Source organism: Oncorhynchus gorbuscha, linkage group LG04 (assembly GCF_021184085.1).
Source record: "Oncorhynchus gorbuscha isolate QuinsamMale2020 ecotype Even-year linkage group LG04, OgorEven_v1.0, whole genome shotgun sequence".
NCBI classification, from domain to species: domain Eukaryota; kingdom Metazoa; phylum Chordata; class Actinopteri; order Salmoniformes; family Salmonidae; genus Oncorhynchus; species Oncorhynchus gorbuscha.
The window spans coordinates 13,315,579-13,337,093 of record NC_060176.1 but is presented as its reverse complement, the minus strand read 5'-3'; positions in this window follow the sequence as shown (position 1 = coordinate 13,337,093).

The following is a 21,515-nucleotide window of genomic DNA, read 5'->3' as shown; positions in this document are numbered from 1 at the left end:
CCAAACGAGCTTCAATGTCATACAACACTCCTACCGTGGCCTCCAACTGCTCTTAAACACTAGTAAAACCAAATGCATGCTTTTCAACTGTTCGCTGCCTGCACCCGCACGCCCGACTAGCATCAGCACCCTGGATGGTTCCGACCTAGAATATGTGGACGTCTATAAGTACCTAGGTGTCTGGCTAGACTGTAAACTCTCCTTCCAGACTCATATCAAACATCTCCAATCCAAAATCAAATCTAGAATCGGCTGTCTATTTCGCAACAAAGCCTCCTTCAGTCACGCCGCCAAACTTACCCTAATAAAACTGACTATTCTACCAATCCTCGACTTCGGCGATGTCATCTACAAAATGGCTTCCAATACTCTACTCAGCAAACTGGATGCAGTTTATCACAGTGCCATCCACTTTGTTACTAAAGCACCTTATACCACCCACCACTGCGACTTGTATGCTTTAGTCGGCTGGCCCTCGCTACATATCTGTCGCCAGACCCACTGGCTCCAGGTCATCTACAAGTCCATGCTAGGTAAAGCTCCGCCTTATCTCAGTTCACTGGTCACGATGGCAACACCCACCCGTAGCACTCGCTCCAGCAGGTGTATCTCACTGATCATCCCTAAAGCCAACACCTCATTCGGCCGTCTTTCCTTTCAGTTCTCTGCTGCCTGTGACTGGAACGAATTGCAAAAATGATTGAAGTTGGAGACTTTTATTTCCCTCACCAACTTTAAACATCTGCTATCTGAGCAGCTAACCGAACGCTGCAGCTGTACTGTTATGCAGGTGAATGAGGACCCAAAAGCGACTTGGCGAAAACAGAGTCTTTAATCCAGTAACGGAAATATGCAATACTCCTAGACAAATCGGAGCGGTAAATAAAGCATAAAAAACAATTCCATTCGTAATGACGAGAACAGACTGGAGACTCGATCATAAACTGTAGGTTGCCTCGGGAAGGCACTTGACCGTAGCAGACTCAGACACCTGCTCACCACGCAGCATCTGAGGGAAACACGACACGACAGGGCGATACAAAGACACAGCACGGTGAACAATATACAAGGATCCGACAGGACAGAAACGGAAAACAAGGGGAGAAATAGGGACTCTAATCAGGGGAAAAGATAGGGAACAGGAGTGGAAAGACTAAATGATTGATTAGGGGAATAGGAACAGCTGGGAGCAGGAACGGAACGATAGAGAGAAGAGAGAGAGGGAGGGAGAGAGAAAAAAGGGAACGAACCTAAAAAGACCAGCAGGGGAAAACGAACAGAAGGAAAAGCAAAATGACAAGACAATATAAGACAAAACATGACAGTACCCCCCCACTCACCGAGCGCCTCCTGGCGCACTCGAGGAGGAATCCTGGCGGCAACGGAGGAAATCATCAATCAGTGAACGGTCCAGCACATCCCGAGACGGAACCCAACTCCTCTCCTCAGGACCGTAACCCTCCCAATCCACTAAGTATTGGTGACCCCGTCCCCGAGAACGCATGTCCATGATCCTACGTACCTTGTAAATAGGTGCGCTCTCGACAAGGACGGGAGGGGGAGGGAAGACGAACGGGGGTGCGAAGAAAGGGCTTGACACAGGAGACATGGAAGACAGGATGGACGCGACGAAGATGTCGCGGAAGAAGCAGTCGCACAGCGACAGGATTGACGACCTGGGAGACACGGAACGGACCAATGAACCGCGGAGTCAACTTACGAGAAGCTGTCGTAAGAGGAAGGTTGCGAGTGGAAAGCCACACTCTCTGGCCGCAACAATACCTTGGACTCTTAATCCTACGTTTATTGGCGGCTCTCACAGTCTGTGCCCTGTAACGGCAAAGTGCAGACCTCACCCTCCTCCAGGTGCGCTCACAACGTTGGACAAACGCTTGAGCGGAGGGAACGCTGGACTCGGCAAGCTGGGATGAGAACAGAGGAGGCTGGTAACCCAGACTACTCTGAAACGGAGATAACCCGGTAGCAGACGAAGGAAGCGAGTTGTGAGCGTATTCTGCCCAGGGGAGCTGTTCTGCCCAAGACGCAGGGTTTCTGAAAGAAAGGCTGCGTAGTATGCGACCAATCGTCTGATTGGCCCTCTCTGCTTGACCGTTAGACTGGGGATGAAACCCGGAAGAGTGACTGACGGACGCACCAATCAAACGACAGAACTCCCTCCAAAACTGTGACGTGAATTGCGGGCCTCTGTCTGAAACGGCGTCTAACGGGAGGCCATGAATTCTGAACACATTCTCGATGATGATTTGTGCCGTCTCCTTAGCGGAAGGAAGTTTAGCGAGAGGAATGAAATGTGCCGCCTTAGAGAACCTATCGACAACCGTAAGAATCACAGTCTTCCCCGCAGACAAAGGCAGACCGGTAATGAAGTCTAGGGCGATGTGAGACCATGGTCGAGAAGGAATGGGAAGCGGTCTGAGACGACCGGCAGGAGGAGAGTTACCTGACTTAGTCTGCGCGCAGTCCGAACAAGCAGCCACGAAACGGCGCGTGTCACGCTCCTGAGTCGGCCACCAAAAGCGCTGGCGAATAGAAGCAAGAGTGCCTCGAACGCCGGGATGACCAGCTAACTTGGCAGAGTGAGCCCACTGAAGAACAGCCAGACGAGTAGAAACAGGAACGAAAAGAAGGTTACTAGGACAAGCGCGCGGCGACGCAGTGTGCGTGAGTGCTTGCTTGACCTGTCTTTCAATTCCCCAGACTGTCAACCCGACAACACGCCCATAAGGAAGAATCCCCTCGGGATCAGTAGAAGCCACAGAAGAACTAAAAAGACGGGATAAGGCATCAGGCTTGGTGTTCTTGCTACCCGGACGGTAAGAAATCACAAACTCGAAACGAGCGAAAAACAACGCCCAACGAGCTTGACGAGCATTAAGTCGTTTGGCAGAACGGATGTACTCAAGGTTCTTATGGTCTGTCCAAACGACAAAGGAACGGTCGCCCCCTCCAACCACTGTCGCCATTCGCCTAGGGCTAAGCGGATGGCGAGCAGTTCGCGGTTACCCACATCATAGTTGCGTTCAGATGGCGACAGGCGATGAGAAAAATAAGCGCAAGGATGAACCTTATCGTCAGACTGGAAGCGCTGGGATAGAATGGCTCCCACGCCTACCTCTGAAGCGTCAACCTCGACAATGAATTGTCTAGTGACGTCAGGAGTAACGAGGATAGGAGCGGACGTAAAACGTTCTTTTAGAAGATCAAAAGCTCCCTGGGCGGAACCGGACCACTTAAAACACGTCTTGACAGAAGTAAGAGCTGTGAGAGGGGCAGCAACTTGACCGAAATTACGAATGAAACGCCGATAGAAATTAGCGAAACCTAGAAAGCGCTGCAACTCGACACGTGACCTTGGAACGGGCCAATCACTGACAGCTTGGACCTTAGCGGAATCCATCTGAATGCCTTCAGCGGAAATAACGGAACCGAGAAAAGTAACGGAGGAGACATGAAAAGAGCACTTCTCAGCCTTCACGTAGAGACAATTCTCTAAAAGGCGCTGGAGAACACGTCGAACGTGCTGAACATGAATCTCGAGTGACGGTGAAAAAATCAGGATATCGTCAAGGTAGACAAAAACAAAGATGTTCAGCATGTCTCTCAGAACATCATTAACTAATGCCTGAAAAACAGCTGGCGCATTGGCGAGACCAAACGGCAGAACCCGGTACTCAAAATGCCCTAACGGAGTGTTAAACGCCGTTTTCCACTCGTCCCCCTCTCTGATGCGCACGAGATGGTAAGCGTTACGAAGGTCCAACTTAGTAAAGCACCTGGCTCCCTGCAGAATCTCGAAGGCTGATGACATAAGGGGAAGCGGATAACGATTCTTAACCGTTATGTCATTCAGCCCTCGATAATCCACGCAGGGGCGCAGAGTACCGTCCTTTTTCTTAACAAAAAAAAAACCCCGGCCGGAGAGGAAGAAGGCACTATGGTACCGGCGTCAAGAGACACAGACAAATAATCCTCAAGAGCCTTACGTTCGGGAGCCGACAGAGAGTATAGTCTACCCCGAGGAGGAGTGGTCCCCGGAAGGAGATCAATACTACAATCATACGACCGGTGAGGAGGAAGGGAGTTGGCTCGGGACCGACTGAAGACCGTGCGCAGATCATGATATTCCTCCGGCACTCCTGTCAAATCGCCAGGTTCCTCCTGAGAAGTGGGGACAGAAGAAACGGGAGGGATGGCAGACATTAAACACTTCACATGACAAGAAACGTTCCAGGATAGGATAGAATTACTAGACCAATTAATAGAAGGATTATGACATACTAGCCAGGGATGACCCAAAACAACAGGTGTAAAAGGTGAACGAAAAATCAAAAAAGAAATAGTCTCACTGTGGTTACCAGATACTGTGAGGGTTAAAGGTAGTGTCTCAAATCTGATACTGGGAAGATGACTACCATCTAAGGCGAACATGGGCGTAGGCTTGTCTAACTGTCTGAAAGGAATGTCATGTTTCCGAGCCCATGCTTCGTCCATGAAACAACCCTCAGCCCCAGAGTCTGTCAAGGCACTGCATGTAGCACCCGAACCGGTCCAGCATAGATGGACCGACATAGTAGTAAAGGATCTAGATGGAGAGACCTGAGTAGTAGCGCTCACCAGTAGCCCTCCGCTTACTGATGAGCTCTGGCTTTTACTGGACATGAATTGACAAAATGTCCAGCAAGTCCGCAATAGAGGCACAGGCGGTTGGTGATCCTCCGTTCCCTCTCCTTAGTCGAGATGCGAATACCTCCCAGCTGCATGGGCTCAGTCTCTGAGCCAGAGGAGGGAGATGGTTGCGATGCGGAGCAGGGAAACACCGTTGACGCGAGCTCTCTTCCACGAGCTTGGTGACGAAGATCTACCCGTCGTTCTATGCGGATGGCGAGAGCAATCAAAGAGTCCACTCTGGAAGGAACCTCCCGGGAGAGAATCTCATCTTTAACCACTGCGTGGAGTCCCTCCAGAAAACGAGCGAGCAGCGCCGGCTCGTTCCAGTCACTAGAGGCAGCAAGAGTGCGAAACTCTATAGAGTAATCCGTTATGGATCGATCACCTTGGCATAGGGAAGCCAGGGCCCTAGAAGCCTCCCTACCAAAAACTGAACGGTCAAAAACCCGAATCATCTCCTCTTTAAAGTTCTGGTAATTGTTAGAACAATCAGCCCTTGCCTCCCAGATAGCTGTGCCCCACTCTCGAGCCCGGCCAGTGAGGAGTGATATGACGTAAGCAACCCGAGCTCTCTCTCTAGAGTATGTGTTGGGTTGGAGAGAGAACACAATATCACACTGGGTGAGAAAGGAGCGGCACTCCGTGGGCTGCCCGGAGTAACAAGGTGGGTTATTAACCCTAGGTTCCGGAGGCTCGGCAGACCAGGAAGTAACAGGTGGCACGAGACGAAGACTCTGGAACTGTCCAGAGAGGTCGGAAACCTGAGCGGCCAGGTTCTCCACGGCATGACGAGCAGCAGACAATTCCTGCTCGTGTCTGCCGAGCATGGCTCCTTGGATCTCGACGGCAGTGTTACGAGCGTCTGTAGTCGCTGGGTCCATTCTTTGGTCGGATCCTTCTGTTATGCAGGTGAATGAGGACCCAAAAGCGACTTGGCGAAAACAGAGTCTTTAATCCAGTAACGGAAATATGCAATACTCCTAGACAAATCGGAGCGGTAAATAAAGCATAAAAAACAATTCCACTCGTAATGACGAGAACAGACTGGAGACTCGATCATAAACTGTAGGTTGCCTCGGGAAGGCACTTGACCGTAGCAGACTCAGACACCTGCTCACCACGCAGCATCTGAGGGAAACACGACACGACAGGGCGATACAAAGACACAGCACGGTGAACAATATACAAGGATCCAACAGGACAGAAACGGAAAACAAGGGGAGAAATAGGGACTCTAATCAGGGGAAAAGATAGGGAACAGGAGTGGAAAGACTAAATGATTGATTAGGGGAATAGGAACAGCTGGGAGCAGGAACGGAACGATAGAGAGAAGAGAGAGAGGGAGGGAGAGAGAAAAAAGGGAACGAACCTAAAAAGACCAGCAGGGGGAAAACGAACAGAAGGAAAAGCAAAATGACAAGACAATATAAGACAAAACATGACATGTACATAGTCTATCGGTAAATGGCCCACCCAATTTACCTCGCTCATCCCCATACTGTTTTTATTTATTTACTTTTCTGCTCTTTTACACACCAGTATCTCTACCTGCACATGACCATCTGATCATTTATCACTCCAGTGTTAATCTGCTAAATTGTAATTATTCGCCTACCTCCTCATGACTTTTGCACACAATGCACTGTATATATTGACTTGTTTATTGATTACTCTATGTGTAACTCTGTGTTACTGTCTATTCACACTGCTATGCTTTATCTTGGCCAGGTCGCAGTTGTAAATGAGAACTTGTTCTCAACTAGCCTACCTGGTTAAATAAAGGTGGAAATAAAATAAACATTTGGAACCAAGGACTGATAACCCCAATCTACAAAAGTGGACACAAATTTGACCCCAAGAACTTCTGTGGAATATGTGTCAACAGCAACCTTGGGAAAATACTCTGCATTATCATTAACAGCAGACTTGTACATTTCCTCAGTGAAAACAATGTACTGAGTAAATGCCAAATTGTATTTTTACCAAATTACCGTAGGACAGACTACATATTCACCCTGCACACCCTAATTGACAAACAAACCAAAACAAAGGCAAAGTCTTCTCATGCTTTGTTGATTTCAAAAAAGCCTTCGGCTCAATTTGGCATGAGGGTCTGCTATACAAATTGATGGAAAGTGGTGTTGGGGGGAAAACATACGACATTATAAAATCCATGTACACAAACAATAAGTGTAGGGTTAAAATTGGCAAAAGACATATTATTTCCGCAGGGCCGTGGAGTGAGACAGGGTTGCAGCTTAAGCCCCACCCTCTTCAACCTATATTTCAACAAATTGGCGAGGGCACTAGAACAGTCTGCAGCACCCGGCCTCACCCTACTAGAATCTAAAGTCAAATGTCTACTATTTGCTGATGATCTGGTGCTTCTGTCCCCGACCAAGGAGGGCCTACAGCAGCACTTAGAGCTTCTGCAAAGATTCTGTCAGACCTGGGCCCTGACATTAAATTTCAGTAAGACAAAAATAATGGTTTTCCAGAAAAAGTCCAGTTGATAGGACCACAAATACAAATTCCATCTCGACACCGTTGCCCTAGAGTACACAAAACACTATGCAGACTGTACCTCGGCCTAAACATCAGCGCCACAGGTAACTTCACAAAGATGTGAACGATCTGAGACAAGGCAAGAAGGGCCTTCTATTCCATCAAAAGGAACACAAAATTTGACATACCAATTAGAATCTTGCTAAAAATGATTGAATCAGTCATAGAATCCATTGTCCTTTATGGTTGTGAGGTCTGGGTTCCACTCAACAACCAATAATTCACAAAATGGGACAAACACCAAATTGAGATAGCATGCAGAATTCTGCAACGATATCCTCCATGTACAACGTAAAACATCAAATAATGCCTGCAGAGCAGAATGAGGCCGATTCCCAATAATGATCCAGATCCAGAAAAGAGCTGTTAAATTCTACAACCACCTAAAAGGAAGAGATTCCCAAACCTTCCATAAAGCCATCACCTACAGAGAGATGGACCTGGAGAAGAGTCCCCTAAGCAAACTGGTCCTGGGGCTCTGTTCACAAACAAAAACAGACCCCACAGAGCCCCAGGACAGCAACACAATTAGACCCAACTAAATCATGAGAAAACAAAAAGATAATTACTTGACACGCTGGAAAGAATCATTAAAGACACTGAGCAAACTAGAATGCTATTTGGCCCTAAACAGAGAGTACACGGTGGCAGAATAACTGACCACTATGACTGATCCAAAATTAAAGAAAGCTTTGACTATGTACAGACTCAGTGAGCATAGCCTTACTATTGAGAAAGGTCGCCGTAGGCAGACTTGGCTCTCAAGAGAAGCGAGGCTATGTGCACACTGCCCATAAAATGAGGTGGAAACTGAGCTGCACTTCCTAACCTTCTTCCAAATGTATGACCATACTAGAAACACATTTTCCCTCAGATTACACAGAGCCACAAAGAATTTGAAAACAAACCAAATTTTGATCAACTCCCATATCTATTGGGCGAAATTACAGTGTGACATCACAGCAGCAAGATTTGTGACATGTTGCCACAAGAAAAGGGCAACCAGTGAAGAACAAACACCATTATAAATAAAAACCATATTTAGGTTTATTTATTTTCCCTTTAGTACTTTAACTATTTGCACATCGTTACAACACTGTATATAGACATTATCAGGACTCAGGATAGACCAAGATGCAGACATTTCGAATCACAGATGTTTATTTACAAAACAGGGGGCAGGCAAACGACAGATCAAGGGCAGGCAGAGAGAGAGAGAGAGAGAGAGAGAGAGAGAGAGAGAGAGAGAGAGAGAGAGAGAGAGAGAGAGAGAGAGAGAGAGAGAGAGAGAGAGAGAGAGAGAAAAGCAGGATAGAGACAAAACAAATAAAAGTAATAAGATACTCAGGGGGAAGAACTTACTGTCCAGACTGAAAATAGCTGACCACTCCTTTCCAGACTGTCATGACTCGTGCCATTGTTTACTGACGAGGGAGAGTGAGGGGGAGATAGTCAGCGCAATATATCCTGGTGCAATGTTTACAGCCAGGCTGCTGGGGTCAGAGGTGAAGATAGCATAATACTGTTTATTACTGGAGGCTAAACAGGTGCCAGACTGCAGTGAGCTGTGTGTGTGTGTGTGTGTGTGTGTGTGTGTGTGTGTGTGTGTGTGTGTGTGTGTGTGTGTGTGTGTGTGTGTGTGTGTGTGTGTGTGTGTGTGTGTGTGTGTGTGTGTGTGTGTGTGTGTGTGTGTGTGTGTGTGTGTGTGTGTGTGTGTGTGTGTGTGTGTGTGTGTGTGTGTGTGTGTGTGTGTGTGTGTGTGTGTGTGTGTGTGTGCGTCCATACGTGCGTGTGTGTTGGTCGAGACAGGAGGAATATCAAGTAGTGGTAAAGTCATGGTACCACAATGTCTGCTGCGCTAATCTAGTTCTCCACGACAACAGTCTACACACAGTGCCAAGCGAACTTTGACCCCAGTAGAAGACAGAATGATTCATAGCCATGAACACAGACCTAATATGATTGGACCTGTTACGTGTCCTGACTTGGCAAGTGTTTACATTATATTAGTAGAATTGCGTCTCGTTGTTATTCCATGAATGAGAGATTATTACTGACACACACAAATCACACAAGGCATTTCCTCTGGTATGAAACCATTTCCTTTCCTCTGGTATGAAACCATTTCCTTTCCTCTGGTATGAAACCATTTCCTTTCCTCTGGTATGAAACCATTTCCTTTCCTCTGGTATGAAACCATTTCCTTTCCTCTGGTATGAAACCATTTCCCTTCCTCTGGTATGAAACCATTTCCCTTCCTCTGGTATGAAACCATTTCCCTTCCTCTGGTATGAAACCATTTCCTTTCCTCTGGTATGAAACCATTTCCCTTCCTCTGGTATGAAACCATTTCCCTTCCTCTGGTATGAAACCATTTCCTTTCCTCTGGTATGAAACCATTTCCCTTCCTCTGGTATGAAACCATTTCCTTTCCTCTGGTATGAAACCATTTCCTTTCCTCTGGTAAACCATTTCCTTTCCTCTGATGACAACCATTTCCTTTCCTCTGGTATGAAACCATTTCCCTTCCTCTGGTATGAAACCATTTCCTTTCCTCTGGTATGAAACCATTTCCTTTCCTCTGGTATGAAACCATTTCCTTTCCTCTGGTATGAAACCATTTCCCTTCCTCTGGTATGAAACCATTTCCTTTCCTCTGGTATGAAACCATTTCCTTTCCTCTGGTATGAAACCATTTCCTTTCCTCTGATATGAAACCATTTCCTTTCCTCTGGTATGAAACCATTTCCTTTCCTCTGGTATGAAACCATTTAATTTCCTCTGGTATGAAACCATTTCCTTTCCTCTGGTATGAAACCATTTCTGGTATGAAACCATTTCCTTTCCTCTGGTATTTCCTCTGGTATGAAACCATTTCCTTTCCTCTGGTATGAAACCATTTCCTTCCTCTGGTATGAAACCATTTCCTTCCTCTGGTATGAAACCATTTCCTTTCCTCTGGTATGAAACCATTTCCCTTCCTCTGGTATGAAACCATTTCCTTTCCTCTGGTATGAAACCATTTCCTTTCCTCTGGTATGAAACCATTTCCTTTCCTCTGGTATGAAACCATTTCCTTTCCTCTTTGAAACCTTTCCTCTGGTATGAAACCATTTCCTTTCCTCTGGTATGAAACCATTTCCTTTCCTCTGGTATGAAACCATTTCATTTCCTCTGGTATGAAACCATTTCCTTTCCTCTGGTATGAAACCATTTCCTTTCCTCTGGTATGAAACCATTTCCTTTCCTCTGGTATGAAACCATTTCCTTTCCTCTGGTATGAAACCATTTCCTTCCTCTGGTATGAAACCATTTCCCTTCCTCTTTCCCTTCCTCTGGTATGAAACCATTTCCTTTCCTCTGGTATGAAACCATTTCCTTTCCTCTGGTATGAAACCATTTCCTTTCCTCTGTTATGAAACCATTTCCTTTCCTTTGGTATGAAACCATTTCCTTTCCTCTGGTATGAAACCATTTCCCTTCCTCTGGTATGAAACCATTTCCTTTCCTCTGGTATGAAACCATTTCCCTTCCTCTGGTATGAAACCATTTCCTTTCCTCTGGTATGAAACCATTTCCTTTCCTTTGGTATGAAACCATTTCATTTCCTCTGGTATGAAACCATTTCCTTTCCTTTGGTATGAAACCATTTCCTTTCCTCTGGTATGAAACCATTTCCTTTCCTCTGGTATGAAACCATTTCCTTTCCTCTGGTATGAAACCATTTCCTTTCCTCTGGTATGAAACCATTTCCCTTCCTCTGGTATGAAACCATTTCATTTCCATCTCATAACACTGAGCCTGAATTTCACTCTAATGGACATCCTGTCCTTTTTACCTCTGAATGTGGTGTTGACAACACCAGAGTTGTGAGTTTGATTCCCACATGGGCCACTATTACTTCAGATTGAAAACATCTAAATGGCCACAAGATGAAAAACTATTGATGATTGCAATGACAAGCCTGCTTCCTCATGTCTTGTTGTTCTCATTACAGGGGAGTTTTCACTGACTTCAGAACTGGGCTTTTCCATAAATAGAGCACTGGAATTGAATCCTGATGAGGGGAGGATGACTAGAATAACTAAAGGCTTAGAATACAATGAGAACAGGGGGCATGTGTTCTCCCCTCCTCACTGAATAAGTGTGTGTGTGTGTGTGTGTGTGTGTGTGTGTGTGTGTGTGTGTGTGTGTGTGTGTGTGTGTGTGTGTGTGTGTGTGTGTGTGTGTGTGTGTGTGTGTGTGTGTGTGTGTGTGTGTGTGTGTGTGTGTGTGTGTGTGTGTGTGTGTGTGGAAGTGTTTGGGACATGGAGTGCCACACAGAGAGCAGGCAGACACTCCCACTCCCCACATAAAGCCAATCAAATCAAATGTTAATCATCACATGCGCCGAACACAAGTGTAGACTTTACCGTGAAATGCTTATTTACAAGCCCTTAACCAACAGTGCAGTTCAAGAAGAGTTAAGAAAATATTTACCAAGTAGACTAAAATAAAAAGTCATCATAAAAAGTAACACAATAAGAACAACAATAACGAGGCTATTACAGGGGGCACCGGTACCGAGTCAGTGTGCAGGGGTACAGGTAAGTTGAGGTCATTTGTACATGTAGGTGGGGGTGATGTGACTATGCATACATAGTACAGCTCTGACTCACTCCTCGTGATACACTTGCCACTTGCCTTTCCAGTAGAATTATATGAATATTCAGTTACTTTCAGCACCATTCTACGTATTGTTTAGCTGACATTCATAAATAAACAGCTTGTTCACATCCGGCAGCAATGAACCTCAGGAGAGTTAGTCACCTCTTACACCTTGAATAACTGTGGTAAACTGCTGTCGGCAGAGGTTTACTGTAAACACTTCGGGGTATTCTAAAAAAGTTACCAAGGAAGGAGAATAATTCAATGCGAGGTCAGAGGCTGAGCAAATCAAATCAAATCACATTTTATTTGTCACATACACATGGTTAGCAGATGTTAATGCGAGCGTAGCGAAATGCTTGTGCTTCTAGTTCCGACAATGCAGTAATAACCAACAAGTAATCTAGCTAACAATTCCAAAACTACAACCTTATAGACACAAGTGTAAGGGGATAAAGAATATGTACATAAAGATATATGAATGAGTGATGGTACAGAGCGGCATAGGCAAGATACAGTAGATGGTATTGAGTGCAGTATATACATATGAGATGAGTATGTAAACAAAGTGGCATAGTTAAAGTGGCTAGTGATACATTGTTAGAGGAAATTATAGTTTAGATGATTAATTATGTATACATTATTGATTAGAACCATTTATTCTAATACTATTATGTTATGATTTGAAAAGTATGAGTTTTTGGTTGAGCTGTTACTGAAAATGTAAGCAGAATGAATTAATTGTCTGATGATTGTCTGATGATTGTCTGATTGTCTGATTGTCTGATAAGATAGTTTTTCAAACAGATAAGAATGTTTTGGTTGGATTCCATTAGTGGAGAGAAGTATATCTTTGTATATCTTTTAGACAGGTTAGAATGTAGTTTATGAGGGGAGTAAAACATTTTATGTTCCTTTCTTTAAAATGTAATGTTCTTTGTATTTTGGGTCAGTACTCTCTGGAATTGGGGTTATATCCTTCCTGTTTGGCCCTGTCCGGGGTGTCACCGGATCTCTAGTTCGGGGCTAGGGTCAGTTTGTTTATCTGGAGTACTTCTCCTGTCCTTCGGTGTCCTGTGTAAATCTAAGTGTGCGTTCTCTAATTCTCTCCTTCTCTCTTTCTTTCTCTCTCTGAGACTGAATACTACCTATTGTAAGGATGGGAGAGGGTGTGAAACTGATGATGTCATTTTATGTTCCCTTTCTTTAAAATGTAATGTTCTTTGTATTTTGTTCTGGTCATGCTGGTACATTTGAACATCTGCCACGTTCTGTTATAATTCCACCCGGCACAGCCAGAAGAGGAAACGCGGTTCCTTTACCTGGCTAGGGAGTTTTTTAAGACTGCATTGTTTCTGTTTGGGGTTTTCTGGGTTTCTGTACAGCACTTTGAGATTCATGCAAATGATAAACTTACAACTTATCATGAATTAGAAATGAGTGCGAATTGAATTGGTTTTGGCAATAAAACATAAAGGAATTTAGAATTCCTCTATCATACATGTATTACATAAGGATGCAGTAGATGATATAGAGTACAGTATATACGTATACATATGAGATGAATAATGTAGGTTATGTAAACATTATATTAGGTAGCATTGTTTAAAGTGGCTAGTGATATATTTTACATAATTTCCCATCAATTCCCATTATTAAAGTGGCTGGAGTTGAGTCAGTGTGTTGGCAGCAGCCACTCAATGTTAGTGGTGGCTGTTTAACAGTCTGATGGCCTGATAGCCTTGAGTTTTTCAGTCTCTCGGTCCCAGCTTTGATGCACCTGTACTGACCTCGCCTTCTGGATGATAGCGGGGTGAACAGGCAGTGGCTCGGGTGGTTTTTGTCCTTGATGATCTTTATGGCCTTCCTGTGACATCGGTGGTGTAGGTGTCCTGGAAGGCAGGTAGTTTGCCCCCGGTGATGCGTTGTGCAGACCTCACTACCCTCTGGAGAGCCTTACGGTTGAGGGCGGAGCAGTTGCCGTACCAGGCGGTGATACAGCCCGCCAGGATGCTCTCGATTGTGCATCTGTAGAAGTTTGTGAGTGCTTTTGGTGACAAGCCAAATTTCTTCAGCCTCCTGAGGTTGAAGAGGCGCTGCTGCGCCTTCTTCACGATGCTGTCTGTGTGGGTGGACCAATTCAGTTTGTCTGTGATGTGTACGCCGAGTAACTTAAAACTTACTACCCTCTCCACTACTGTCCCATCAATGTGGATAGGGGGTGTTCCCTCTGCTGTTTCCTGAAGTCCACAATCATCTCCTTTATTTTGTTGACGTTGAGTGTGAGGTTATTTTCCTGACACCTGACACTATTTGGGTCTAGCGTGTCAGGTAGGGTGGAGGTGATATGGTCCTTGACTCGTCTCTCAAAGCACTTCATGATGACGGAAGTGATTGCTACGGGGCGGCAGTCGTTTAGCTCAGTTACCTTAGCTTTCTTGGGAACAGGAACAATGGGGGCCCTCTTGAAGCATGTGGGAACAACAGACTGGGATAGGGATTGATTGAATATGTCCGTAAACACACCAGCCAGCTGGTCTGCGCATGCTCTGAGGGCGCGGCTGGGGATGCCGTCTGGGCCAGCAGCCTTGCGAGGGTTGACACGTTTAAATGTTTTCCTCACGTCGGCTGCAGTGAAGGAGAGTCCGCATGTTTTAGTTGCGGGCCGTGTCAGTGGCACTGTATTGTCCTCAAAGCGGGCAAAAAAAGTTATTTAGTCTGCCTGGGAGCAAGACATCCTGGTCCGTGACGGGGCTGGTTTTCTTTTTGTAATCCGTGATTGACTGTAGACCCTGCCACATACCTCTTGTGTCTGAGCCGTTGAATTGAGATTCTACTTTGTCTCTATACTGACGCTTAGCTTGTTTGATTGCCTTGCGGAGGGAATAGTTACACTGTTTGTATTCGGTCATGTTTCCAGTCACCTTGCCCTGATTAAAAGCAGTGGTTCGCGCTTTCAGTTTCACGCGAATGCTGCCATCAATCCACGGTTTCTGGTTTGGGAATGTTTTAATCGTTGCTATGGGAACGACATCTTCAACGCACGTTCTAATGAACTCACTCACCGAATTAGCGTATTCGTCAATGTTGTTGTCTGACGCAATACGGAACATATCCCAGTCCACGTGATGGAAACAGTCTTGGAGCGTGGAATCAGATTGGTCGGACCAGCGTTGAACAAACCTTAGCGCGGGAGCTTCTTGTTTTAGTTTCTGTCTGTAGGCAGGGATCAACAAAATGGAGTCATGGTCAGCTTTTCCGAAAGGAGAGCAGGACAGGGCCTTATATGCGTCGCGGAAGTTGGAATAGCAATAATCCAAGGTTTTTCCAGCCCTGGTTGCGCAATCGATATGCTGATAAAATTTAGGGAGTCTTGTTTTCAGATTAGCCTTGTTAAAATCCCCAGCTACAATGAATGCAGCCTCCGGATATATGGATTCCAGTTTGCAAAGAGTCAAATAAAGTTTGTTCAGAGCCATCGATGTGTCTGCTTGGGGGGGAATATATACGGCTGTGATTATAATCGAAGAGAATTCCCTTGGTAGATAATGCGGTCGACATTTGATTGTGAGGAAATCTAAATCAGGTGAACAGAAGGACTTGAGTTCCTGTATGTTGTTGTGGCAACACCACGTCACATTAACCATGAAGCATACGCCCCCGCCCCTCTTCTTACCAGAAAGATGTTTGTTTCTGTCGGTGCGATGTGTGGAGAAACCAGCTGGCTGCACCGACTCCGATAGTGTCTCTCCATTGAGCCTTGTTTCCGTGATGCAAAGAACGTTACAGTCTCTGATGTCCCTCTGGAATGCTAGCCTTGCTCGGATTTCATCAACCTTGTTGTCAAGAGACTGGACATTGGCGAGGAGAATGCTAGGGAGTGGTGCACAATGTGCCCGTCTCCGGAGTCTGACCAGAAGACCGCTTTGTTTTCCCCTTTTACGAAGTCGTTTTTTGGGGTCGCCGGCTGGGATCCATTCCATTGTCCTGGGTGAAAGGCAGAACACAGGATCCGCTTCGCGAAAGTCATATTCTTGGTCGTACTGATGGTGAGTTGACGCTGCTCTTATGTTCAGTAGTTCTTCTCGACTGTATGTAATGAAACCTAAGAGGACCTGGGATACCAATGTAAGAAATAACACGTAAAAAAACAAAAGGAAAAAAAAAGGAACTCGAAGCGAGGCGGCCATCTCTGTCGGCGCCGGAAATACTCAGCAGTAGCACAACTGATCACAATTACCAAGAGAGAGGCGCAACGCAGAGAAGGAGGGATGACGAGACCAGACAGAGAGAGGGTGTGAGAATGATTCAGTTTGACTGCCGTCACTGCTTATATCCATCTGTGTGTGTGTGTGTGTGTGTGTGCGTGTGCGTGTGCGTGTGCGCGTGTGCGTGTGCGTGTGCGTGTGCAATGATGCCTGGGGAAGGAACCAAAGGGAGGGACATATATAGGGAAGATAATCAGGGAAGTGTTGGAGTCCAGGTGAGTGCAGGTGCGCGTAATGATGGTGACAAGTGTGCGCCATAATGAGCAGCCTGGTGACCTAGAGGCCGGAGAGGGAGCACACGTGACACTCTCTGTGCTTGTGATGGCTATTTAACAGCCTGATGGCCTAGAGATAGAAGCTGTTTTTCAGTCTCTCTGTCCCAGCTTTGATGCACCTGTACCTACCTCGCCTTCTGAATGATAGCGGGTTGAACAGGCAGTGGCTTGGGTGGTTGTTGTCCTTGATAATCGTTTTGGCCTTCCTGTGACATCAGGTGTCCTGGAGGGCAGGTAGTTTGCCCCCGGTGATGCATTGTGCAGATCGCACCACTCTTTGGAGAGCCCTGCGGTTGTCGTCGTCCTAACGTAGTCCACACTACTATCTGCCCAGCAGCTAGCCAGCTAGCAAACGTCCACCGTCGACCGAATAGCAGCATTGTAGAAACTATTACACTCAACTGAACGACTTGATTAGTGTAGTGTTAGCTAGCTACATAGTTGTCTTTGCTGTCTTCGTATCCAAGATAATTGTGTAGTTTAGAGTGTGTAGTCTTAGAGCGATTATCTTAATTTACCGAGGTTAGCTAGCCAGCTATTTGTCGTCCTTAATGTAGGAGACACTGCTAGCTAGCCAACAGCTAGCCAACGTCTACCGAATAGAACTCAACAACCTGGTCGCATTCCGCTTCGCTCCACAGGTAGTATCACATTTTCATTTCATTTCATTACAGTACAACGGTTTCATTTGTTTGATCGTAGCTAGCTACATAGCTAGCTACATAGCCGTCTTTGTATCAAAGATAATTGTGTAGTCTAGAGCGATTTTCTAGGTTAGCTAGCCAGCTATTGTCGTTCTTTTAACGCAATGTAACGTAATCAACACTGCTAGCTAGCCAGCTAGCCCCCGAATAGCAGCACTGTAGAAACTATTACACTCAACGGAACGACTTGATTAGTGTAGTGTCAACAACGCAGCCACTGCCAGCTAGCCTACAAAGTCAACAACGCAGCCACTGCCAGCTAGCCTACTTCAGCAGTACTGTATCATTTTAATAATTTTAGTCAATAAGATTCTTGCTACGTAAGCTTAACTTTCTGAACATTCGAGACGTGTAGTCCACTTGTCATTCTAATCTCCTTTGCATTAGCGTAGCCTCTTCTGTAGCCTGTTAACTATGTGTCTGTCTATCCCTGTTCTCTCCTCTCTGCACAGACCATACAAACGCTCCACACCGCGTGGCCGCGACCACCCTAATCTGGTGGTCCCAGCGCGCACGACCCACGTGGAGTTCCAGGTCTCCGGTAGCCTCTGGAACTGCCGATCTGCGGCCAACAAGGCAGAGTTCATCTCAGCCTATGCCTCCCTCCAGTCCCTCGACTTCTTGGCACTGACGGAAACATGGATCACCAGAGATAACACTGCTACTCCGACTGCTCTCTCTTCGTCCGCCCACGTGTTCTCGCACACCCCGAGAGCTTCTGGTCAGCGGGGTGGTGGCACCGGGATCCTCATCTCTCCCAAGTGGTCATTCTCTCTTTCTCCCCTTACCCATCTGTGTATCGCCTCCTTTGAATTCCATGCTGTCACAGTTACCAGCCCTTTCAAGCTTAACATCCTTATCATTTATCGCCCTCCAGGTTCCCTCGGAGAGTTCATCAATGAGCTTGATGCCTTGATAAGCTCCTTTCCTGAGGACGGCTCACCTCTCACAGTTCTGGGCGACTTTAACCTCCCCACGTCTACCTTTGACTCATTCCTCTCTGCCTCCTTCTTTCCACTCCTCTCCTCTTTTGACCTCACCCTCTCACCTTCCCCCCCTACTCACAAGGCAGGCAATACGCTCGACCTCATCTTTACTAGATGCTGTTCTTCCACTAACCTCATTGCAACTCCCCTCCAAGTCTCCGACCACTACCTTGTATCCTTTTCCCTCTCGCTCTCATCCAACACTTCCCACACTGCCCCTACTCGGATGGTATCGCGCCATCCCAACCTCCGCTCTCTCTCCCCCGCTACTCTCTCCTCTTCCATCCTATCATCTCTTCCCTCTGCTCAAACCTTCTCCAACCTATCTCCTGATTCTGCCTCCTCAACCCTCCTCTCCTCCCTTTCTGCATCCTTTGACTCTCTATGTCCCCTATCCTCCAGGCCGGCTCGGTCCTCCCCTCCCGCTCCGTGGCTCGACGACTCATTGCGAGCTCACAGAACAGGGCTCCGGGCAGCCGAGCGGAAATGGAGGAAAAATCGCCTCCCTGCGGACCTGGCATCCTTTCACTCCCTCCTCTCTACATTTTCCTCCTCTGTCTCTGCTGCTAAAGTCACTTTCTACCACTCTAAATTCCAAGCATCTGCCTCTAACCCTAGGAAGCTCTTTGCCACCTTCTCCTCCCTCCTGAATCCTCCTCCCCCTCCCCCCCTCCTCCCTCTCTGCAGATGACTTCGTCAACCATTTTGAAAAGAAGGTCGATGACATCCGATCCTCGTTTGCTAAGTCAAACGACACCGCTGGTTCTGCTCACACCAGGTGGCGTGGCGAGAATCTGTCTCCTCACCACGCGCTCTCACCACTGGTGTCCCCCAGGGCTCTGTTCTAGGCCCTCTCCTATTCTCGCTATACACCAAGTCACTTGGCTCTGTCATAACCTCACATGGTCTCTCCTATCATTGCTATGCAGACGACACACAATTAATCTTCTCCTTTCCCCCTTCTGATGACCAGGTGGCGAATCGCATCTCTGCATGTCTGGCAGACATATCAGTGTGGATGACGGATCACCACCTCAAGCTGAACCTCGGCAAGACGGAGCTGCTCTTCCTCCCGGGGAAGGACTGCCCGTTCCATGATCTCGCCATCACGGTTGACAACTCCATTGTGTCCTCCTCCCTGAGCGCTAAGAACCTTGGCGTGATCCTGGACAACACCCTGTAGGTTCATGCTCTACAACATCCGCAGAGTACGACCCTGCCTCACACAGGAAGCGGCGCAGGTCCTAATCCAGGCACTTGTCATCTCCCGTCTGGATTACTGCAACTCGCTGTTGGCTGGGCTCCCTGCCTGTGCCATTAAACCCCTACAACTCATCCAGAACGCCGCAGCCCGTCTTGTGTTCAACCTTCCCAAGTTCTCTCACGTCACCCCGCTCCTCCGCTCTCTCCACTGGCTTCCAGTTGAAGCTCGCATCCGCTACAAGACCATGGTGCTTGCCTACGGAGCTGTGAGGGGAACGGCACCTCAGTACCTCCAGGCTCTGATCAGGCCCTACACCCAAACAAGGGCACTGCGTTCAGCCACCTCTGGCCTGCTCGCCTCCCTACCACTGAGGAAGTACAGTTCCCGCTCAGCCCAGTCAAAACTGTTCGCTGCTCTGGCCCCCCAATGGTGGAACAAACTCCCTCACGATGCCAGGACAGCGGAGTCAATCACCACCTTCCGGAGACACCTGAAACCCCACCTCTTTAAGGAATACCTAGGATAGGATAAAGTAATCCTTCTCACCCCCCTCCCCTTAAAAGATTTAGATGCACTATTGTAAAGTGGCTGTTCCACTGGATGTCATAAGGTGAATGCACCAATTTGTAAGTCGCTCTGGATAAGAGCGTCTGCTAAATGACTTAAATGTAAATGTAATGATACAGCACGACAGGATGCTCTCAATTGTGCAAGTTTGTGAGGGTTTTAGGTGACAAGCCAAATGTCTTGAACAACAGACTGCCAACATACATATATAAAAAATGTATGTGGACACCCCTTCAAATGAGTGGATCCGGCTATTTCAGCCACACCCTTTGCTGACAGGTGTATAAAATCGTGCACACAGCCATGCAAACTCCATAGACAAGCATTGGCTGTAGAATGGCCTTACTGAAGAGCTCAGTGATTTTCAACGTGGCACCGTCCTAGGATGCCACCTTTCCAACAAGTTTCTGCCCTTCCAGAGCTGCCCTGGTCAACTGTAAGTGCTTTTATTGTGAAGCGGAAATGTCTAAGAGCAACAATGGTTCAGCCAACAAGTGGTAGGCCACATAAGCTCAAAGAATGGGACCGCCAAGTGCTGAAGCACGTAGTGCCTAAAAATTGTCTGTCCTTGGTTGCAACACTCACTAACAAGTGATATTACAGTGTATTTGACACCCTGGTTAAATATGAGCAAGAATGACTGTATAAAATACATAATATAAATATTGAGCTATATTGTATGAAGAAATGGAGGAATTATATTATTTTATACTAATACAATTTCCCAGCACTGGTGTGCATGGCCAAAGAGCTCTATTTTCAAGTTTGACCTAAGAACCGCATCCAATCCAAGTGCCAATGCCAATTAGCTAACTCCAGGCATTTACATTTGTTGGATGACATGAAAATAGAGCTCTTTGGCCACGCACACCAGTGGTGTGTTTGGTGTTGAAATCAGAATTGCATGAGCAGAACATAACCCAATACCTACTGTAAAATATGCCTTTGATGAAATGGGGCTATTTTGCTTCAACTGGTCCTGGGGCCCTTGTTAAGGTCAACGGCATCATGAACTTTACCCAGTACCAGGACATTTTAGCCAATACCTGTTTGCCTCTGCCAGGATGCTGAAACTTAGCCGCAAGTGGATCTTCCAGCAAGACAACAACCCCAAGCACGCATCAAAATCCACAAAGAAATGGTTATTGTATGGGATCTCAATGGGGTGTCAATAATTTTGACCCCTACCTTTTTTGAGAAAAACATTTGTATTAGTAATTGTATTAGTATAAATTCATATTTTTTTCATATTATTATTATTATTTTTGCATACAACAGACATCAGCTCAGACCGTTTTTGTAATATCTTTATCAAGTGTATCAATCATTTCAGACTCCACTGTATATGCATCTGTGTTCTGTATGTTTTAGCAGAACAGGCCTGCGAATAACATTTGCATATGTCATAACGTTGGCCTCATTGGGTATAGCAAGCCCATCCCCCTCTCCCTGCCTCCCCCTTTCCTCCTTCAACTAGGTTGCTGTGGTCAGAGAGACGTCGTAAATTCCTAAGAATCTCCTCATCATGGACACACAGTAGATTTTCATGGAGAACAAAGCAAATCCTTCCACCTCACAGACTTGAGGTACGAACAAATTTCATGTTCTGG